Source organism: Aphelocoma coerulescens (assembly GCF_041296385.1).
Source record: "Aphelocoma coerulescens isolate FSJ_1873_10779 chromosome Z unlocalized genomic scaffold, UR_Acoe_1.0 ChrZ, whole genome shotgun sequence".
Classification (NCBI taxonomy): domain Eukaryota; kingdom Metazoa; phylum Chordata; class Aves; order Passeriformes; family Corvidae; genus Aphelocoma; species Aphelocoma coerulescens.
This window is the reverse complement of record NW_027184085.1, coordinates 70,132,231-70,153,955: the sequence shown is the minus strand read 5'-3', so window position 1 is coordinate 70,153,955 and position 21,725 is coordinate 70,132,231. Positions and strand designations below refer to the sequence as shown.

At 39.5% G+C, this 21,725-nt stretch overlaps 1 protein-coding gene across 2 annotated transcripts in view; it reads right to left on the bottom strand.

Moving 5' to 3' along the window:
- EDIL3 (EGF like repeats and discoidin domains 3) overlaps positions 1 to 21,725 on the bottom strand; it is a 233,687-nt gene that overhangs the window by 190,734 nt on the left and 21,228 nt on the right. The gene's annotated exons all lie outside the window — the stretch shown is intronic.

Genomic DNA, 21,725 nt, shown 5'->3' with positions numbered 1-21,725 from the left:
AAGTGCTCAATGAATATTGAATATGTAAGCTGTGCAAGTTGTTTTGGACTAGATTAATGGCTACTTCTTAGAGTGTGAATCTGCTGCATAAGAAATAAAAATATGTAAAAGGTTAAGTAACTGAAGAGCTAAATATTGAATCTGAGATGCATATTAATTATATAAATATTAATTAGCTGTGTTTTAAAATTTTTTAGATATCTATCAGCTTTGAAACAGAGAAAACAAAATGTTTTCTCTTTTCACAGAATTTTACTGAACCACCTGATGTTATCCACATTCTTTAATGGCAATTAAAGCATTTCTTATTATTTGGTCATAAAGTGGTACAAAATGTATTACCTATAAATAAACTAAATGTGGGAATTTTTTCTATTTCGATAGGTAACTAGATTCCACTGAGAATAGTCTGAAAAACAGTGTAAAGAAAGAAGTAAAGAAAATTACAGCCCAATCCATCATGACATCCTGGGCACACCTTTGTGGGAGTTTGTGAGAGCAAACAAAAAAGAACATTTAGTCTTAACTTGATACTAAAACAGTTTTCTTGTTATTTTATTTAAATAAAATTCAACCATTACAAGAAATGGTTGTAGAGAAATTATTTTAAAAATCAATACAGCAGCAATTCCCAGCTGAAATACAAATATCAGCATGTAAAATGTACTGGTGTTACGTGCTTTGTAATGTTGCATTGCATTTGGAATAACAAATCTGGTAAATTTGTACAAGCTGCAACATTTAGAGTAGAGGTGCAGTAGTTATGGTCTCTAATCAAAATTCACCAGTTCCATGGAACCAACAGCTGTCCTTACCCAAATATATTAAACATATGAGATTGGACTCACTTCTCTATTTTTATTTTTACACAACTTCTAACCAGACACTCCCTAGGAGCTCTCCAGGCTTGCATAAATCAACTTAATTAGCAGATACTCAGCTGAATCTTATTCTGTGTCCACTTTTCACCTTTAAAAACAGACAAGGATTTGTAAAATGTACCCACAACATCGTTTTACCTAGGTGGATAAAACTGGACATTTTCTAAAATGTAATTCCTACTAAGTCCTTGTTTCAACTACTCATTTTTCAGGGATATATGGAGATCTAGATGGTGGTAACAACACTGATTCAGGACAAAGGCTTGGGGTATCCTCCCTTCAGTTACACCAGAAAAATAAACCACAATCCTTCCTCAGACAAATCAACCTGCTCCTCCTCTTTCATGGCCAAAAATTGCAGGTGAGAAGATCTGGCGAGGACTGGCTCATCAGTACAGTTTTAATTATTGTAATTAATAATGTCAGTATTGGAAAGATTCAGAAATGAACTATTGCCTTTTAAATCTCTTTCCTTTTAAATCTCTTTCCTTTTAGATCTCACATTGGTCTGCCCAGCTTCAGGTTCATGTATTTCTTAAATAGCTTCTGCAGAAGAGTGTGACTGCACAAGTAAAGCCAAAATCCTTTTACTAAAAGAAACTCACAAAGGTCATTGCAATATGAGCAAAACTCTTAGATTCAAAATAAATGCCTGTATCTCTCTCAGAAAAATTCCTACTTGATAAAATTCTGAGATGTCTGACCTTCTCAACAGAGCAGATTTAGAGCTATGTCACTCCACATTGGCAATATTGCTTTGACTTTTCAGGGATATTCTTACCAGTCAAAATAAACCTTCAGGTGCTGCAATCTGAAAAATCACTACAAAAATCCATTTATTTGATGATTATATTGCGTGTCCAACATTTTCTACCTTGTAACAGCAACAACAACAGGATACAAATATCTGACTCAGTGCACAAAAACCCCAAACCATACACCCAAGAACAGCACTGAGATGTCAGTACTTGCTAGAGGAACCATTTATTATAAACCCAAAAAATAAATTATGCTTTCTCCACTGAAATGTTATTTTTGTCAGTGTTGTCAATAAAATATTGTTCAATGTTTCTACTTCTCAAAATATTCTTCGGGTGATTGGTCAAAGCATAGATGGAGGCAAACCAAGCAGCTTGATGTGATGCTTGCCATTTAATTTCACTCTTTCCATCTGTCATTTGCAAGAAACCACAGAAATATGAAGATATAAGCAGAGAATAGTCTAAAACTGAACTTAGATAAAATAATTAGTGTGTTGGTGGCATTAATTCAAATTTAATATGCCTTGAGTTCAACAGATGTGCAACATTCAAAGGCAGACAAATGGCACATATAATAGATACCACAGTCAGTGGACAGGCAATAAAGTTCAAAACTTTAATAGGAACATAAGAATATTTGCACAGATAAGTAATTTTTACAAGGGAAAAGTTTCTCTGCCATGGCCCTTTCTTTAGAATTACACTGATAGAAGATTCACCTTTCCCTCACCCTTTTCCTCCTAATCATCTTGTTTCACTACAGTTAAGTACATACTTGAAAAAAAATGCTTCTCCTGACATGAAAGTAAGCCAATTTTATAGTATTTCTCTCTCCAGGAGAAAAAGCAGCCGTGCAGAGTGCACCCCACATTCCTTTTGGGAGAAAAGATTTTGGAGAGAAGAGGGTTAGTCCATGTCACACCCACTGAACAAGGGGCAGAAGTCCAATATTGATCATGGAAGGATTTACTCTTCCTTGGTCTTACTGTCACTTATATCGGCTATACCAGGCCTGTGTAAAAAAGGGAAGAAAAATTTCACAAGCCTTCTCCTACAAAACCCAAGAGGGCAACAGGATGAGCAGCAAGAAAAATGAGTAATCAGTTGAAACACCATAATAAGTCCAAGACATAATTGGACTAATCAGGGTGTAAGGGTTGTAAACCACAAAAAAGAACATTCCTAAGTGTGTGGAGACAGGCAAGGAGAACAAGCCCTTTACAGAATACGCCCAGATAGCTTCAGGTTTGTCTGACAACATTCCATAAGGCTGAAAGTTTGAATTTACAGATTCCCAGAATCCCAGGGTATCTGGGGCAGGAAGGGACCTCTGGAGCTCACCCAGCCCAATGCCCAGCCCCAGGCAGGGTCCCCTGGAGCAGTGGCACAGGAACGTGTCCAGCTGGGCTGGGGATGTCTCCAGAGAGGGACACTCCAGGCCCTCCCTGGGCAGCTGTTCCAGGCCTCTGCCCCTCCATGGACACAAGCTCTTCCTCCTGCTGGGCTGGAACTGGGTGGGGTTTATTTTATGGCCACTGCTCCCCATGCTGTCCCTGGCAGCAGGAACAGAGCCTGGCACCATCCTCTGGCAGCCCTGGAGGTGTTTGTATGGATCGATGGGATCCCCTCTCAGCCTTCCCTTCTCCGGCCTGGCCAGGCCCAGCTCCCGCAGTCTCTGCTCATCCCAGAGCTGCTCCAGAGCCCAAATCCTCGCTGTGGCCTCGCCTGGACCCTGTCCAGCAGCTGCTGGTCTCTGCTGTCCTGAGGAGCCCAGGACTGGCCCCAGCACTGCAGAGGTGCCTCAGCTGGGCAGGGCAGAGGGGCAGGATCCCCTCGCTGACCTGCTGCCCACACTCCACCCGATGCACCCCATGTTGTTCTCTTTATCCCATCGTAAAATCTTCCTCAATTGGAAGATAAATAGGAGGCAAAAATATTTTTTTTTGCATTTCCGCACACTATCAACCTATGTTACCCAGGTTTTCTGTGAAACTTTAAAACTGCTGCCAAGCAACTTAACTTCAAGGTACTAAATCCAAGCAGCTAGGTTTTTTAAGGTCTCCTAACTTTTTTTTTCAGATAAAAAGTTATAAAAATGCTAACAATGTGGATTCATTTCTATGGTCATCAAAATTTGAAGGAGAACAATACCAGTTTTCCAAGAAGCTGCAGTCTATTTAAGGCAAAAATTTTATTATAGACTTTATTAGGTTCTACTTTTCTATCTGTGCTGATTGTGCCTTCTGGGAGATCCAGTTCCCATTTTAAGATCTGTCTACTGAACAGCTTAAAGAGTATCACTATGTACCAACAGATGCTCACAGCAAACCAGTAAGAGTTTTCCACCAGACTGAGGAAAAAAAGGGACTACACAATGCTGAATTGGATTGTGGGATATAAATCTTTTGTCTTTGGGATGTAAATTAAAGACAGATACAACTGATGCCATGAAGATTTTTTGCCTTTTCTTTTATACCCCTGTTATACTTTTTTACAACTTGTGTATTCCTAGTGCTTTTTGCCTCCATTCTTGGACTTCAATCAGAAGATTGAGGGTCCGTGTCCCTTTGTGGTCGCCAGCAACTGATGCTTTTCCTGGTGTTAAAATCAAGAGTCATACACAGTTAGAAGGGGAAAAGGGATTTTACCTTGGTATTTATTTTAAGGATCCTTAGGTGCACACACCCAGGTCATATGCACCGAGATGCACCCCGCCAAATGCCCACCCCAAAGGATTGGGTATCACATTATAGCTGTTACTAATTAACAAGTCTATCAAAGATTCCCCAACGAGAGGCTCAAGTGAGCCCCCCTCCCCAAGGAGCCTTCCCCTGGATGGTTCTATCTTGGTTTACAGAATGTGTTCTGGAGAGGACCTTGGGCTCTGGGGCACACTGATCCCTGGCTACGAAGCTTCTAAAATGTTGGGTCTTTTAGCGTGACAAACAAGTCCAAGAATGGAGGCAAAAGGCACTAGGAATACAGAGGTTGTAAAAAGGTATAACAGGGGTATAAAAGAAAAGGCAAAAAATCTTCATGGCATCACAACTAATCAAGAATTAGACAATTCTGGGCTCAGGAGCTGATGTTTGTAGTTTTCAGCTACTCCTGGTAACAAATATTTAATGTGGGGCATAGTACCGTTAATTTTAATTTTCTCATGTGTTAGTAGATGAAAGTAAGATAGTGTTAAAGAAAATGGAAATGTTCAAACCATAGAAAGGGTCTTGCTGTTAATCACTTAACCTTGTCTAAATAGCTTCTGAACTCTTACACATTGTTATCACATCACTTTCCAGCACTGGTAGTAATTTGATTGTCTTCCAAAATGGATCTTCCAGGACACCTAAGCCTTGATTTTAGTATTAAGATACCTCTTTCAGAAATTTAGGCTCTGTCTTGTGATGGTCAAAACTGTGTACTTGTACCCACCATGGATAACTCACTACTTGCCATATGAATATTTCCTCCTAACACCTTACTGTGATTGTTTAATCACTGCTGGCTCTTCAAGAGCTCAGACTTACTCTGAAACATCTGCTTTTTAAACATGTGTGATTTGAATGTTGATATTGTTAGAAACGTTTTCTGCATTTAAGCCTCGGTTCTGTGTGATGAAAAAATTCATTAAGGGCAGATGGAAAAAAGAAAAAAAAAAAAAAGAAAAATCTTATATAAAATTTTTTCTGAGCACTTCTCAGATCTCTGGAACCTTGCAGTTGTTATGGTCTCAAGACGTAAAATGGAAACAGACCACATCAGTCAGCAGTACCTTGCAACAGTGTCTGTCTCCATTCCCAGTTGTTATTCCACATTCCCTAACAAACTCTGAAACCTCCACACAGTTGTCCACACAGTAGATTAAACACTAAGCCACCCAAAGGTCCCATTTTAGGAGAGTAAGTCTAGGAAAATAAGTGTTCAAATCCATTCCTGCTGATATCCCCAAGCAGATTGCTTCCTCCCTTCCAGCTTTCCCTCCTCATGGATTACTGGGTGGGACTGGCAGAACTACCACTTACACAGACAAGATGAGGCACAGGGAGAAAGAACATAAAATACAGGATAGAGAGGGTGTTTGCAAGGTAACCTCGTTTCAAATAAACAACAAGCCACTGTGGTCATTCTCATGTTTCTGTCTGGGCAATTCCTGTCAACAGAGACAAAGTGTGAGGGGAAAAAAGAAAAAAATCCCAGCTGTGCAGGCTAAAAAAAAAGAGGATATTGAGTGCAGAGTAAGTTCTCTCCATCCCCATGACTGAATCTTTACAAAGAGACAGGCACTAGTAAAGTCCTTGGAGAAAAGAAAAATGCTTTCATATCTTTTTTTCCCTCAGATTACTTGCTCTGCTCTTGCCTGCTGGGTTTTTTAGAAAGGAGTACATTTGTAAAGGAAGACTTGTCCTCTGCCTTAGAGGTTATCACAAAATCTATATTGGACAACACATCTCGAGCTTCCAGGTATTTACTGTTTTTTCCTCTCTCTGATCTCTCCAGGCAAATGACATTTTTTTTCCCTATGTTCTGCACACATTTTCTCTTTTGAGTACAGAAAATTGGGGTTTTTTTGTAGTGGTGGTGGTAGTACCCAAATATACAAGACATCCTTTCAGTCCTGACTATTGCACCAGTCAAAGAGAGTAAATTAATCCTGATTTCACTCTAAAAGTGGCACCTCCTCAGCAGAGATCCTTCTTGGATTGTCATACACATTTCAATTATCATTTCAGAACCTCCCTGCATCCCTTGGAAATTAGTAAGACAGAGGAGTACACGCTACACCTGAATGGCTGACAGCCATGGCAACACTCTGAATTGCCACCTGAGAGCAGAACAGGGGATTGATTGGCACTTACTCATGAACCAGCCAGACTCTCCCGTGATTACTCTATCTAAATATCATTTTCCTTTTTCACAGGGCATCACCTCCCTGAAATTTTCACTGCATTCACTTTCAAGAGGTAACCTATCATACCCATTGCTGCAGCTTGCAGTTTGTCCACACCTGTCTATCCATCATGAGTTTAATTGTAACAGATAACTCCATGCATGGGCAATTTCACCCATTTTAGATTAATCTATAAGAGATATTGCTATACAGGTTCATGTGCAGAGAACTCCTCGGCATGATGAGACACACAACAGCCTTTCCATATTCTCTGTGCTCTTCCTCTCATGTTTATCTTGATGCTAAGATAAATATTTGTCTATCTTGAGTCTCGAGAGAATGGTTTTTTTAGCAGATGAGGCAGAAGTAGATTGCTATGCGAATACAGAAAAATAAGTTTTGGTTACTACTTGGTTTTGTTGATTGTATTGTAACATCATGAAATTTAATAACATAAAATAAATACAAAATATCCAGTAAAATTAGCCAGAGTAGGTTGGAGATAGAAATTTCAAAGTAATTTTACAGGATTTGTGCTTTCACTGGTGTTTCTAGCAACTTTGGCTGCTGATGCCCACAATAAAAGCACATGGGAAGTCCTGGTCTGTAAAGAATCTGAAACAACAGATTCCAGTTTCTCAGCAGCCATTAGCCATCTTGGTTCCTCCAATATCTCCCCTTCTCACCACTGTATGTAAAACGTGGGGTATTTTCTCTCTGTTGAAAAGCAGGACTTTATTACTTTCTGGTACTACTTGAGTAGAAGAAGTGAGTGTATATATCTGTATGAAAGCAAGCCTATTGCAAGATATAAATTCTTATTTCTGGATTTAGATGCTAGAGCTGCTTGATATGGGCAGAAACATTCTGACATGGATTTCCAAAATCCTGCTCTAAAGCCTTGTCACATAAAAGAGTATAAGATTTTAATACCTTTTTATACTTCCTGCTAACTCACCATCAAATAATCCAAATGTGTATTATCTGTTTTCTAGTACCAGATGACAGTGGGGATCACAGCCTCCATGAAGCCAAAGCACTCAGCAACTCTCTCAGCTGGGCAAGTGGAAAGGAAAATTAAAAATCTCTCAGTCTTTTATTTGGATGAATCAATAAAACTACCTTCCACATACAAGCTTGGATGGAGCTCTGCCATTTGCAGAAGGATTTTGGGTTTTTTGTCATTGCTTGCTATTTTGAAAAGACTGAAAATAGGGGTTTTCATATTGTCCTTCTGGAGTTGTGTCTCTGTGCTGGAACACACAGAATTTGGAAACTGGTGAGTAACAACACCTCCAGAACAGGGTGCCACGACCTGAGAGAGTCTGGATAATGAAGACAGACTAGTCTTACCTCATGTGTGGGGTTCTTGACAGAAATGTCTCAGGGAGACCCAAAGAAACACCTTATAAAAGATGGGGTAAGCAGCAATAAAATAAAAAATAATAACACTGGCTTTAAAAGCAGTAGATAATAAAACATCGCCACATTAATCCAAAGGCTGATTCTAGCTATCTGTGGACACTCAGAAAAACTATGACTTTCTGCCAAGAACGTACTGTAAATTAATATTTTTAAAGAAAATCAGTCCAGATTTTAAATAGGAAAAGTCTAAAATACATGGAAGGAAACAGAACCTCCATCAGCAGTAAGGTTCGCAGTTCCCTGACAAGGAGAAGTTCTTGCTTGCAAACTCTGAAATGCAGAAGGACTTGCCAGGAGGTTGAGTGAATTATTCTCCATCTTAAAATAATTTGAATGTCAAAATGAACAGAGGAAGCAGCCCCCGGTGTCTGTATCAAGAGCAGCTCTGCAAAGCTGTGTGTTAAGTGTGGGTTTATAACTTCCTTCCTGTTGCCTTTGGCCAGGTCAGCCACTCATTCACAACCACAGAACCTTGCTTTCTGCTGGCGTGAAGTCTTCCAGGTTTTCTACTCCAGACAGTGTTTAAGGAAGGAAAACATTTAAATCATCTACGCCAATGAGGAGAGTGAGAATATGTTTTGTAAGAATACAAGCTGGAGCTCCTGTGCATCATAGCTGAGCAAGCTGAGTTATACTGTAACAGAAGATTAGCTACCCATGGAAAAAGAGAATGGGAAATTGTCAATTACAGTTGAACTTCAATAATAATTTGGACTCCCAGAGGGAAAATATTAATGTTTTCCAGATGGTATAGGTATTTCCAATTTGTATCCTGAAACAAGATTTCGTTTTGAAATGTGATTGCTGTGGTTTCCTCAGCAAAGCGAAAAACACTCCAAACCCACAGCATGTATTATTGCAGGAAACAAAGACCAGCATTTTCGGTTTGGAGGGAGAAATTTTTTCTCTGTTTTGGTCAGCAAAACAGTTATTCACAAAGCCAACATCATGAATCAGTGGTGAGAGATATTGGAGACACCACTGGGTTTATATTTACTGGAAGAGCCACAAGATACAAAATGATTGACACAGGTAATTATGGGAAAAGGAAAAATGATCTCATGGTTCAAAGAGTGGAATGAAACCTCAGAGTTATCTTGTCTTTCACCCAGACTGCTCCTAGAGGGTGGCTACCTGTGATGCTCAGTTTTTGAACTCCAGATGTTACAAACAAAACTGATGAGAGTGTAAATCCCCTGCAACAAATGTTAGATCTGTTAGCTGGACTTTTTAAATCCTCCTTAAAGGAAAAGAATACTCTGACAACATCAGGCAGCCAGTGTGCCCTGCCTCAGTTTCCTCTTTCAGTAGATGCAATTACCTGGTCTCATTTCTGGGGGTTGTTATGTAAATATTTTCAGACTCATTCAGGGAGCTTGCAAAGAGACTACAGAGATCATCACTGATGAGGCCTGCAAGGAAATTAGTCACACTATTTCATGAGCAGGTTTTGAATAGTATGCCTAACTCTGCTGTGATTACAAGGCAAACAGTTTTCAAGCCACAACTCTGAGATATATAACAAGGAAAAGAAGCCCAGCTTCACACAGGTTTGGGCTCTGGACAGGTACTGTGCCAGTCTGCCAACCAGAACTGCAGAGCCAGAGTGGTCTGAAGGACAGTCTGAGAAGCATTTGTTGATGGAGCTGAAAAATTACTGTTCAGGTAGAATGGGACTAACTACAGTCATATTGGGCAGAGAGAAGCTCTCAGCAGAACCAACAGGAGTTTAGAGCAGAGGTTTACAAAACCAGTGGAAAGCAATCCTGTACTTCTACACTTTGAGTTTCCACCAATTCACAGTCACAGACTTTTCTTGTGTGAGTATGTCTGCACTGCTTTTTGAACCTGAGAAAAACCTATGGCAATAAAGCATGACAAGACATCTCTTTTTTTACCAAAAAACTGGATTAAGAAATTATTCTATTTGCTTTAAAATGAGACTGTCTTGTCCAAGGGCATGGGAAACTAGATGTGTGCCCACAACACAATGGTTGAATCCACTCTGTTGTTTAATCATATACCTGTCTCTATTTGCAAATCTTAATGTTCTGCAAAAGTTTTGATCAGCATCCATGCAGGAAGAACTTTGAATATTCTTGTTGGCTTTTTTTTAAACGCTTGAACCAACAAAAAAAGTTTCAATTTACCTGAGCAACAGGTACACATGCTCACATATTTGACAGGAAAGGAGGAAAAAAGTATGTGGTTGTATCTGTAAGAACTATACACAACTGCTATCTTGTATTCTTTTGTTCAAAAGAATTCTGTGTTGCCGCTGAGATCATTGCATAATGAGTACAACAATAAATGCAAGGAGCTGCTGAAGAGTCACCTGTTACAGAACAAGAAGGTGCACTGCTGAGTGAAAAAACACCCAGTCCTGCCTTGTGTCATAATGAAAAGTATCCACTTTTAAGACAGAAAACAACATGGAATCATTTATTACATCACAAGCCAAAGATAAGCTAAGTAAAGGCCGTTCAGACAACATTAATTTTGTGTTTCCTTCCTCTGTGGTGCCTGCCTAACTCTGAAAATTTAATATTCCTTTAGCTTTTTTTTTTTTTTTTAGATACTTTGTAGCTGAACAGGAAAGAGGCATCAACTCAGACTTTACCAAAAGATATAAACATTGAAGAACTCTGACTAACAGGAGACACAAAGCTTTCTTCCATGGGCAGAACATATTAAAATTTTTCCTCAGTTACCAAATTTGGTTATTTTGGTAAGCCCTAACTTTAGACTAATACTTACAAAACATTAAAATAATCCCTAAAACTCCCTATTTTTGTGTGGCTCGCTGGAAAGGAAGCACTCAACTGAGAACACCTTTCTGAAGGGGAGCAAATTGAAGTGGAGAGCAGGAACAGCCCAATGCTCAATGAATTTTAACATTCTTCAAGGTGGCATCATCTAACTAATTAAACTGGTTACATCTGAGAGCTTCAAAAGCCTAGAGATAAATTCCTAATCTTGAGTAGTCTTAAAAACCTTGATTATTAATTTGTTAATTGTGTGAAGGCATTTGCTATTAACTTCATCAGTTCAGGAAGAGTAAATAAAACAAATTTTGTCTATTGCTCAAAGCCTTTTAAAATAATAATAATGTGAATTTTTAAACTCTGAATCCCACTGCAGCCACTGATAGAAAGTAATTGAATTCTTTACCAGAAAGAAAATTTAAAGTTAACAGAAGGATGGTTAAACTATCCTCAGACTTCAAAGCATCAGTTTTTTTAGTCTCCATTCCAATATTATTGGAAATATTGTTCATCATGAGACCTGTGTAGGAAGGAATCTATCCCCAGTGTGGCCACATTCTTTACTGTAAAAGAGAGCCTTTGATGCTTTATTTTTAATGTTGTGTGTTATTATTATTACTATTTATGATGAAGACTAGAGAAGCACCATCGCCACAATGCAAAAAGCAAGGAGAATTATCTGAGTTAAACAGAAGTGAGAGTGAACAGGAGCAGGGGGAAGAGGAAGAGGAGGAGAAGGAAAGTAAGACGAAGGCAGCAGGAGTAAATGATGGTTGTGGATTCCTCACAACTGAAATATTCTATTGTGTTCTATTCTATTCTACTCAAACATGAGCAGTAGCCTGAACCCAGCTCTCCCAGCTCCTAGTCTTTGAACAGGTTTTTACCTTACTGAAAATTTTCTCTCACAAGTTTCATAGGCAAGAATTTCATTCACGCAGACCTGTCACATCTCCCTGCTCATAAGGAGGATTCTCTCTTGGATTTCCTGCATCAAACACAAGCTGGGAAAAAAACACACTTTTGATTTCCCCTTTTTGTTTCAGAGTGCACCACCAAAAGCTGTGCCCTCTCTTCCCACGCAGTTCATCCCAACCTTCCACCCCTCTCTTCCCCCAGGGCTGACCTGCCAATAAACCTGTACATCAGCTGTATATTCCTTCTGGGTGTAGCCCTCCTTCCTGAAGGATGAAAGAAGGATGGAGGATGAAGTTGGACAGATGTTCATCACTATACAGACTAAAGCTACCTCTTCTAGGAAAGTTTTTAAGTCAAAAGGAGAGGGGAATGTGTACAGAATTGGTTCCATTTTTTGTGCAGTGTCCCCTGCCCACACAAACATCCAGACCTTGGATCTACAGCCCCTTCTGGGTGTTTTTCCTCCCAGGCATAAATAGCATTTTTTCTTGGTATAGTTGGCCAGGCACTCCCACACCTCCCTGATTTCCAAGAACTGTTTTCATCTGCTTTCCTAAACAAAAATATGTGTGCATTTTAATTGAATTTATTTTTAAAATGTGCATCAGTTCACTGAGTAGAATATTAAGAAATTCAGAATAGGTACCTCCTTAGGAGGTGAAAATAGCTGGCTCTAGATAATTTATTCCACATCTTGTCCCATTCCACACCAAAATATACAGCCTAATTATCCATCATCATTTATCAGCCAGCCCACTCTACAAATATGCTAAATACCAGTAACAGTTTAAAATCTGTTCTTGCAATCAAAATACATAACTAGAAAAGTTTTCACTGAAGTATTCAAATATTTTAAGAACGCTTTCTGACAAGCCAAATGTGATTTACAGTGGGGACAGAGAAGAACACACAGTGAGGAGGTTAAAAATAGGGGGAAGAAAAGCTAGAAAATTTATTCACATTTGTTACTCACAAAATGACATCTGAAATGATGCAGTTCTTTAAATGGGAGAAGATATGCTGCTGATACCTAAATGAAGGAGCTGAGCCCCATGCAAGCTCCAAACAATTACTATGGCTAGTTACCAGCTCTCTGTCAAAGGTCTGTGTGGTGCCAATCAAGGGTTGTACAAGAATTCTTAACATCCACTCTTCATTTTCATTAAAATGACCAGAAGCAGATTTTCTCAACCTGCCAGTCTTTTCAGAGATAAATCAAAAGGCTCCTTCTGACATCAAGCCTTGGAACTGTCTCTGATGGAGAATGCTGCCTGCCACATGAATTAAATTTTAAAAATTAGTTACCTCATTAAGAACTAATGTATGTTCAGCAGGAAGACAATCCTACACAGTGAGAAATTATATGGGCCAGATGATTAGGCTGAACAGACAGCAGAATAAATGTGTTCCCTTCCAGCAGGTAGAATTCCTGAGCTAAAGTTTCCAAGTTAATTGTTCTCTTGTGTTTAAATCCCAGTTTTCATTGAGTAATTACATAATAGGCCAGGTAAGGCTAGTGAGGCTTCAGTGAGCAGGTGAGAGAATTAGGGAACACCACAACTCTAAAGATGCTGAATATATAGGGCTAGAGAAGGAAACAGTGGATCTTGCAGATGGAAACAGGGAAAAATAATCTTCTTCCACCTACTCTTTAATTACTCAACATTAGTAGCCCACAGATACAAGCTCCCAGAGAGCTGGAGAGGAACTGAGGACAAGGCATGGAGGGCCAGGAGCCAGGGAATGGCTTCCCAGGGCCAGAGGGCAGGGCTGGATGGGAGATTGGGCAGGAATTGTTCCCTGGCAGGGTGGGCAGGCCCTGGCACAGGGTGCCCAGAGCAGCTGGGGCTGCCCCTGGATCCCTGGCAGTGCCCAAGGCCAGGCTGGACATTGGGGCTGGGAGCAGCCTGGGACAGTGGGAGGTGTCCCTGCCCATGGCAGGGGTGGGAATGGGATGGGCTTTAAGGTGCCTTCCATCCCAAACCGTTCTGGGATCCTTTATGCTCATCAACCTCACATCAATCATGTTAGCAGCTCAATCTGTTATGTGAGTGGGGTTCTGCAACACAGTTGCTATGAAAAAAATAACCCACACCAGAAAGCCAGGAACCAAACAAAAAAAGACTGTTATCCAGAAAAAAAAGGTTAAAAAAGAAAAAGCAAAGCAAGGTATGCTCAAACATACTCCAGCAAATGTGAGTGCAGAAGATAGAAAATCTGTTGAAAGTCTGTTTCCATGTGCTTCACTCTATGTTTCCTGAATCTCTCCTGACTAAATGCTCAAGCAGTTGGAGGACAAAAAAAAAATACTGAAAATTTACATCGAAAGTGAAATCCACAGATACAGCTTCACCACTGTCCTACCCTTTCTAAGGTAAATTATTTCCTTCTGTAGTTTATAAAGGGAACGTAGGGAGGCAGAGTCTGTAGCACTGCAACAAAGAGCCCAGAGTACCTTGGCAATATTTTTTACCTTTTAAAAACTCTCGCCTTTGAAATACCAAAATTCACACACAAACGAAACATACCTAAATAAAACCACCTACAAAAAAATACATTTTGGACCCACAGGCTTCTTCAGTCCAAAACCCCCAGTTTCTCCTATGTTAAATATAATGTGTTAATAAGAGATGCTGTGATCTCTGTTATGCCCTTATGTCTGTTATTGTGCATTCTTTAAATATAAATGTATGGTAAAAAAATTCTAAACATTCTAAAAAAATGTCTGGCCAGTGTATTCTCCACATTGTTTAAGCAGTTGGAGTGTATTAAACCACATTGGACATTACATTTTACTTCCACACGTATAAACCCCATGTTTGTGCTCCAGAAGCTGCCAAATAACAGTCCTCTGTAGTTCAAGGAAAAAAAAAACAAATTGGTGGAGTTCAGAAATCCACAAAAATGATAATACAAATGTGGGATTTTAAGAAAGAATGTGCTACACCCATTAATTTATGGTTATTTTTCTGTTTTTCCTTAATCTGCCCTCAGCTGTTAAAGAAGTGTGTTTTAATTTAAAGCTGTTAGATTCTAATTAAATATAATTTCCACATGTATTATGAAACACTATCACCACTATTGGTTTGTTGTGAACTTTTTGTAGGTAGGAAGCAATAAAAGGTGAAAGAGATTTTTCCCCCAATACATTATAGCAAGCACTGAAAGCAGTAAATATTTCCTGACATCTGAAAGTCTTCCTAACACATCATTGAACTCAGAAAGACCCTTTATAGTACAAAAAGTATGCTCGGGATTAGGTTTAAAGTGGGAACTCATTCTACAGATCTTTTAACACTGTTTGTGGCTGTTTTGTCAGCCGTATTCCATGGGCATTTGAATTGTTTAATGTTTGCTTGCTCCCATAAATCAGGACAGGATCAGGAGGACAAGGAAGAGAAGAAATGTTACAAAAACGATTAAAAAAAAAAAGCCTCGTGAATTTTTACTATGGTTTGCAATAATGCCATAAAGGAGCAGGCATGGAAGAAAAGGAAGAAGAATCAAGTGAGAGAAATATTCCTAATGAGTGATAATGTCATGCAGAATCTGGTTGAGATAACACCTATGTTAAATAAGTGTCTTTTAAATGGACAGAGCTGTTGACAAAATACAGTTGAATCTTACAGTTTATCACTGCCCCAAAAGGAGGCTCAAAATGATCTCACTGACTGTGGGTGAGTATCTGCCACTTCCCCTGTGTACTTTTCCAAGCTGATGTCTTTTGTTGTGCTCACAGCCACCTTCCACACAGATTTCTGTACTCTTTCACTTGGAAAAGGAGCACTGTTGTTCTCCTTCCTCCTCCTCACCCATGGCTTTTCTTCACTAAACAACAAATTGATAGACAAAGCTAAAAGTAAAACCAAGCTGAAGACTGGAGAGACATCCTATTGTATCCCTGTCTCAAACATCCCTTCGAAAACACCTCCAAAGAAATCTTTCACTATGGTAACACATTTTGTGTTGACACCATTCCCCACTGAAATGCAGATGACAATAGCACTTATGAGCACATCTGCACTGCTCTTTTAGGCTTTTTTTTTTATCCTACCAGCTCTCAGGCTTGTGCCATAATTGCAGTGGACACCTGGAGGGACAGCCATATGTCATGGATGCCATCTATCCAGAGTCATCAGAACCCTCAGCTTTGCCCCTCACATTCCAACTATCACAGGCATGCCGACACCCATGACAACAGACATCCTGCCTGTGTCTCCTAGCCTAATTAGAAGTGTCACTTTTCTTGTCTCAGACACTCTGCAGTGAAATTCTAATGAGTCTAATGCGTGTCTAAAGCCATCATCTTCTACAGCAGACCCCAAAATAGATCATTATCATAGCAGGTCAGCTACATCCTCGTTCTCCATATGATTTAATTGCAGCTGCTGCTCTTTATGCAAGATGCTGGAGGACTTGTATTCACCAGCTCCATGCTAGCAGGGCCTCCTGTCAGCATCATTAGCACGGGAAATGCAAAGTGAATCCGGACTTCGCGTGGATAATGAGCGTGCTGGAAAGAGTGGCTCCAGCAAAGAGCCACTTGTTTCTGATCCATGCCATTAAATAGGTCTTTTAGCATTTCCATTATCAACCTTGCTGCTGATACAAAGCTGGGGAATGTTGCCAATACATTGATATAGCAGAGGAATAATTGGATGGGCTCAGGGAGCAGAGTGGTACCGATGGGACAGCATTTACCAGAACAATGAGACAGTTCTCAGCATGGAGGTATCTATATGTCCCTCTGAGATGTGGGCTCAAAGATCTAATTGATCATAGGGTCCATAAAATTTTACCCCATGGAAAAGGTGGGTGGCATGCTCAGGATGTATTAGATGAGGTATTTCTGATAGAGATGGCAAAAATCTCAGTATGATTCTGGAAGATCTCAGTGAACTCTTGAATTATGTACAGCCATGGTCACTGATTAAAAGTGAATTTAAGCACACACAGAGGACCAGAGAGCTTACCATGAACATGGAATCCTGAATAAATAGATAGACCAACAACACATTCTGATTAATTTAAACCACTGTTCTTTCCTGATGCTTTCCCTACATGTTTATAGCATCAGTACTGACATGAGCACTCCTGCATGTAAATTATTCATACTTAACTGTCTGAAAATTGGAAGTGGTTTTTGCATATTCTTTCAATGATTACTAATACCCAGCTCAGGAACTACTGGATTATAGCTCAGCTCACATTTTTACCAAGTCAAGAGAAGTCAGGAGCATATTTCTCTCATGTTTGTGTGAAACACACTGGCAAAAGGAACAGTTCTACCAGGGCATTATTTACTTCAGAGCTTGGAATGTCTGATTTGGAACAAAATCCTCTGAACTTGCATTTGCTGTGCATCCAAAATTACATTGCAGTGGTTTAGATAATACAGCCTGACACCTAATATGAGCAAAAGCCTTCAAAACTTCTGCTGCTAAGCAGGCTTAATGATGTAGGTGTTATAAAAAAACCTACCGAAACCCAGCAAATGATAACAACAATAAGAGAAAATGTATATATTAGGCATGTAATGAGAAATACATCCAGTGCAGGTACTATGGCCATTATCTGACACCACAGAGAACATGGAGTTACTCTGTTCAAGGTGTCTGCCCCTTATCTATGTCGTATTCAGCTTAATTAAACACATGTGCCTGCTACACCTTCTCAGCCTTCTCTGAGCCAGCTTATTTTGATCAAGGGCACACATTTACATTTTTTTGGTTCATAAGCAATCCGTCTGGGTAAGGACAGCAGACCTGATTGTTACATCTCCAGCTGCAAAGGAGTAGAGGAAAGGAATGGGTGTTACTTAAACTTGTAAGTGTGGCTTTCATGAACCTGTCCATTTAAGGACTGATGGAAAAGCAAACTCAGATCAAGGCATTTTGTACTTTTGCTAAAATTCTAGCTCTCAGAGTGATTCCACTCTGTCCAAACAGAATGGCAGAATGCACTGAGAGGACATTTAAAAGAAATTTGACACAAGGTTATCACTGGATGCAGTGGTCAAATATAGTCATTTCCATGGCCTCCCACCATATGCACACCAAAATCCCTAAAATAAATGCAACTGCCCTGCCAAGATGCTTTCCACTACCTGGAATACTGTACATAATCTATACAATAATGCTTAGAGGGTTTGCACTTTCAAAAATAACTTCTTTAACTTGCACTTCAGGCTACTTAGCACTTCTGAAATAATGTTTCTCCTTCAGACATGACTAACAGGAGTAACTAAAATTCACTTAGCAATTTCCATCATAAAAAAAAAAACAAACAAACCCCACATGTTTGAAAGTGGAAAATTTTACTGAGAATTTACTTTATTCTCCTCAAATACTCCCACATGAGACTCAAGAACCGTGTGAGAAGCACAGCCAGGCTATTAAATTCCTTCACATTTTCTTGACATCTCAACCCCCTTGTGACCAAGACTATCAGTTTATGGAAAGGGCAAGACCAAGACAGTGAATTCAGAAAGACACAAATCATTGCTCCATTATAAAGAAACAAATAATTCAAAAGAGAATTTATCAGATTAAGTAATTTTCCTTTTTTCTAAATGAAGAAACCAATCTGCAATAAGTGTGAAGTTTATTTTTTCTGTTATAAACATGGAAAAAAAATTACCCTTTACTAACTGGGCAATTAAAACAGACAGGAAAAAAGATAATTTCACACAGAAATAGATGGTTCCATTTAGATGTTTTATACTGTGGTATGGTTTTTAAGTACCTAATACCTAGCGAGACACTCAAGGAATTAACAGCAGACATTCAGCTGTCTGATAAGATGACAAGCATCTCTGATTTTACACAGATGAAACAGCCTGGTGATCTTTTTTATGACAGTCCCTCCTGTCTGCTGATTCATGGCTTATAAGTACTTGGCAAAGGGCAGCTTTCAAATTTCCTCCCAGGATGCTGTTCCAGCTCCTTCTGTCCGAGTAAACACACTTCAAATATCATTACTAAACCAAGTATGTGTGTGTTTGTGTGATGGGAAGGGGAAGAAACCAGGGGAAAAAAGGGTGAAAAGGGACAAGAAAGTAGAAAGTACAAAATTCTGGCAGTGGTCTGTGCCTTCTGGCACAGCCCTGAGGCTAAGAGTAAAACTGGGATGGTTTTTGCAGGTGACACAGCCCTGTGTGAGGTTTTTTCTCTACATCCCACACCAGGGACATGGAGTTTGCCTTTGGCACTGCAGTGCTGAGCACCAACAACCCATTGCTGGACCAGACAGCACAGAGGGGATAAACATGTCCAGCCTCTTTGTCCTGCACTCACAGCAAATGCTGGGCTCGGGCAAATCTGGGTTTTCCTTCTCAACTTTTGTAGAGTGCAGAGACTTACCCATTCTCGTGTGCGTATATCTGCACACATCCCCTGCTTTTTTTGTTTTTAAAAACACAACAAACTCAAGGAACCTGACTGCCTCAAAGCCCCCCATACAACACCAGCTCTCTGTTTTAAGAAAGGACCTGCTCCACACAGACCATTTGCAGGTGTAACCACCCTACAGCAGCAGGATCTTCCATACCACTGGCCAATTAATAAGCAAGTTGCACGTAAATTAAAGAGCATGCTGAATATAATCAAATGTTTCTCCAGGTGTTATTACATAATGCTAGCACAGAAAATGGTGTTTATACTTCCCAGTTGATTTTCCTGTTATCATCAGGCAATTTTACTAAAGCAGATCCAGAACTGTTTCGAGCAGGTCTGTGCTGCCCAGAGTTTCTCAGGTAAATCTGACAGCTGGGAAGAAGCTGTGGATTGCATGAGGCAGCAGATTCACCAGGAGCAAGGGATGCAACTTGCATAAGGAGACCCAAGAGTTTATGGCTTTGAAAACGAGACCCCAATTTACCAGTCCACAAAAGACCTGCGGAGTGCACGCACTCACAGTCCCCAAACAGACCCCAGGGAGCCACAGCACGGTTTGTACACATCTATTGCTCTGGGTAACGAGCTGTCCAAATGGTTTACCAGTCATGAAGTAGGTCTTCATCATGACAAATGCTTCAGGAGCACAAAACAAGAAGTATTCCCAAATGCAGACACCTGGAGTCCCTGGATAAGGCTCCCATCCAGGAAAAGGACATTTTCATCAATTACCCGGGTTTGAATGCTTCAGCTTGAGTGTGGAATGTCCCGGTAAGATAACCAGTGTTTCATTAGAGGTCACTTTTATTCAGGTAAAAGTCCTACTTTTTATAACTTCACAACTGAAACGTCCTCAGTCTTCCTAAAAATCTCCAAGAGCTGCACAGCCTTGAGCCCCAGCCTCTGCTTTAACAAACAAGGAGAAGGTGTCCACTGCTATACAGGGAAGTACTGCAGGAGGTCTTATGAACAGACCTATCAAATTTATTTATAGACTCATTTGCTGGTGTCAGGTTTTTTCCTTAACAGATTTAGTTTCACCCTCAAATATGTGTTTGTAATACGCAGTTGCAATTTTTGACGAGTTAAAGTGAAAAAAATCACCCCAAACCCAGCTTATATATTTTGAGGACTGTTTTTACTTAGAAAGCATTTGACTTACGCCTTAAATACCTCAAATGATATTATTATTGTCTATACCATTAAGTCCTTTTATCCCTTTGACTTCTCTGTCCTAGTCTATCATGTTGATGATTCTGCTGTCCTTAGGTTTTCCTGCCGTAACAGTCCTCGACTGAAATAGTGCCAGATGATTTAAATCCTCTCGTGGCAACCCTAGTGAAAGGAAAGCACATTATTCCCATTTCAGATTGCCACATCACTGCTGCATACAGAGGACTGTCAGGTCAAATAAGCTGCTGCTGAAGTGCAGCCAAAAATTCAGCTTCCAGCTGAAAACCAGCAAAGGGAACACTGGAATGACTGGGTGTTTGTTCATTAATCTGGGAGGGAATTTATCTGTTTACCTTTAGGATTAAGTACACTCAGATACTAATCATTTTCAATAGGTTTGTACTACTTGATGAGTATTTGAATTTGAAACGTTGATAACAATTAAGACCTTAGTGAGAGACAATGACATTTTTGATGCTAGGCACTGTATTCAGGAAATATCCCAATTCTTGTGGCACACCCAATATAAATTCTTTGCTCTCTTCTTTTTATGAAGAGCAACTGTTTCATCCTTTGTAAGAAAACACTTACTATATATATTCATTTCTTTCTAGAGATAGTTATGGAAGTCTGAAAATTCATTTGCTTCAAGAAATTCTTCTATTATATTACTCAGTCATTTTAATTGCAAATTTTAAGCTGATCCACTATATACATCTAATTATCTTTAAATGAAAAATGCTTGTAATTCTAGTGCAGAAAATTACTATTTCTGTTTAATGGAAGCCTGTAATCAGTATGATTTACTTTCTTACTTCTAAAAACTTCAGTAGCTATGGAGTGAATAAAAGAAATGGGAAATGTCTTAAAAATAACTCTAACATAGCTGGAATCAATGGAGTGTATTTAAAACTTCTGAATTTGAAGGACAAATATTTGAAAGCTGCAGGTCTTGGTGATCAAGAAACAATCCTTTCAGGCAGTAATCTTGGAACTATCCCATGTGTCTATAGCAATTTGGTGGGTTTTACTTGGATTTACTGACTTTGGTGACTTGGGCAGAGAGGAACACCACCAGAATGTCGAAAAGAAATAGAAGAAAGCATCATGGAATCTTTATCATATTAGCTCTAAGGAATTCAAAATACAGATGACTTTAAAGAGAGGTTGCTCTATCTTTCTCCATGAAGACATAAAGTAGCCACATAATTTGCCTGAAACATGATTAAAAAAATGAAAACAATTTGATTTTTTTAAAATTTACTATTAAAATAAGTACTTTATGACTAAAAAATACAGAAATTTAATGACAAGCGAGATCTTTGCTCTCCTGTGTTGCTAAATTGAAGTTCCCACTTGCTGATTTCCAAGAATGACACAGACAAATTTATCCTGCCCCTTGAGTAACAGCACCTTCAGTTGTAACCTTCTTGGAACAGTAAGAAGCAAACAGAGATCCATGTAAAACACACAGGAAGCACAGCCCCAGCAGGAAACTCCCCAGGCAGGCTGATTCTAGT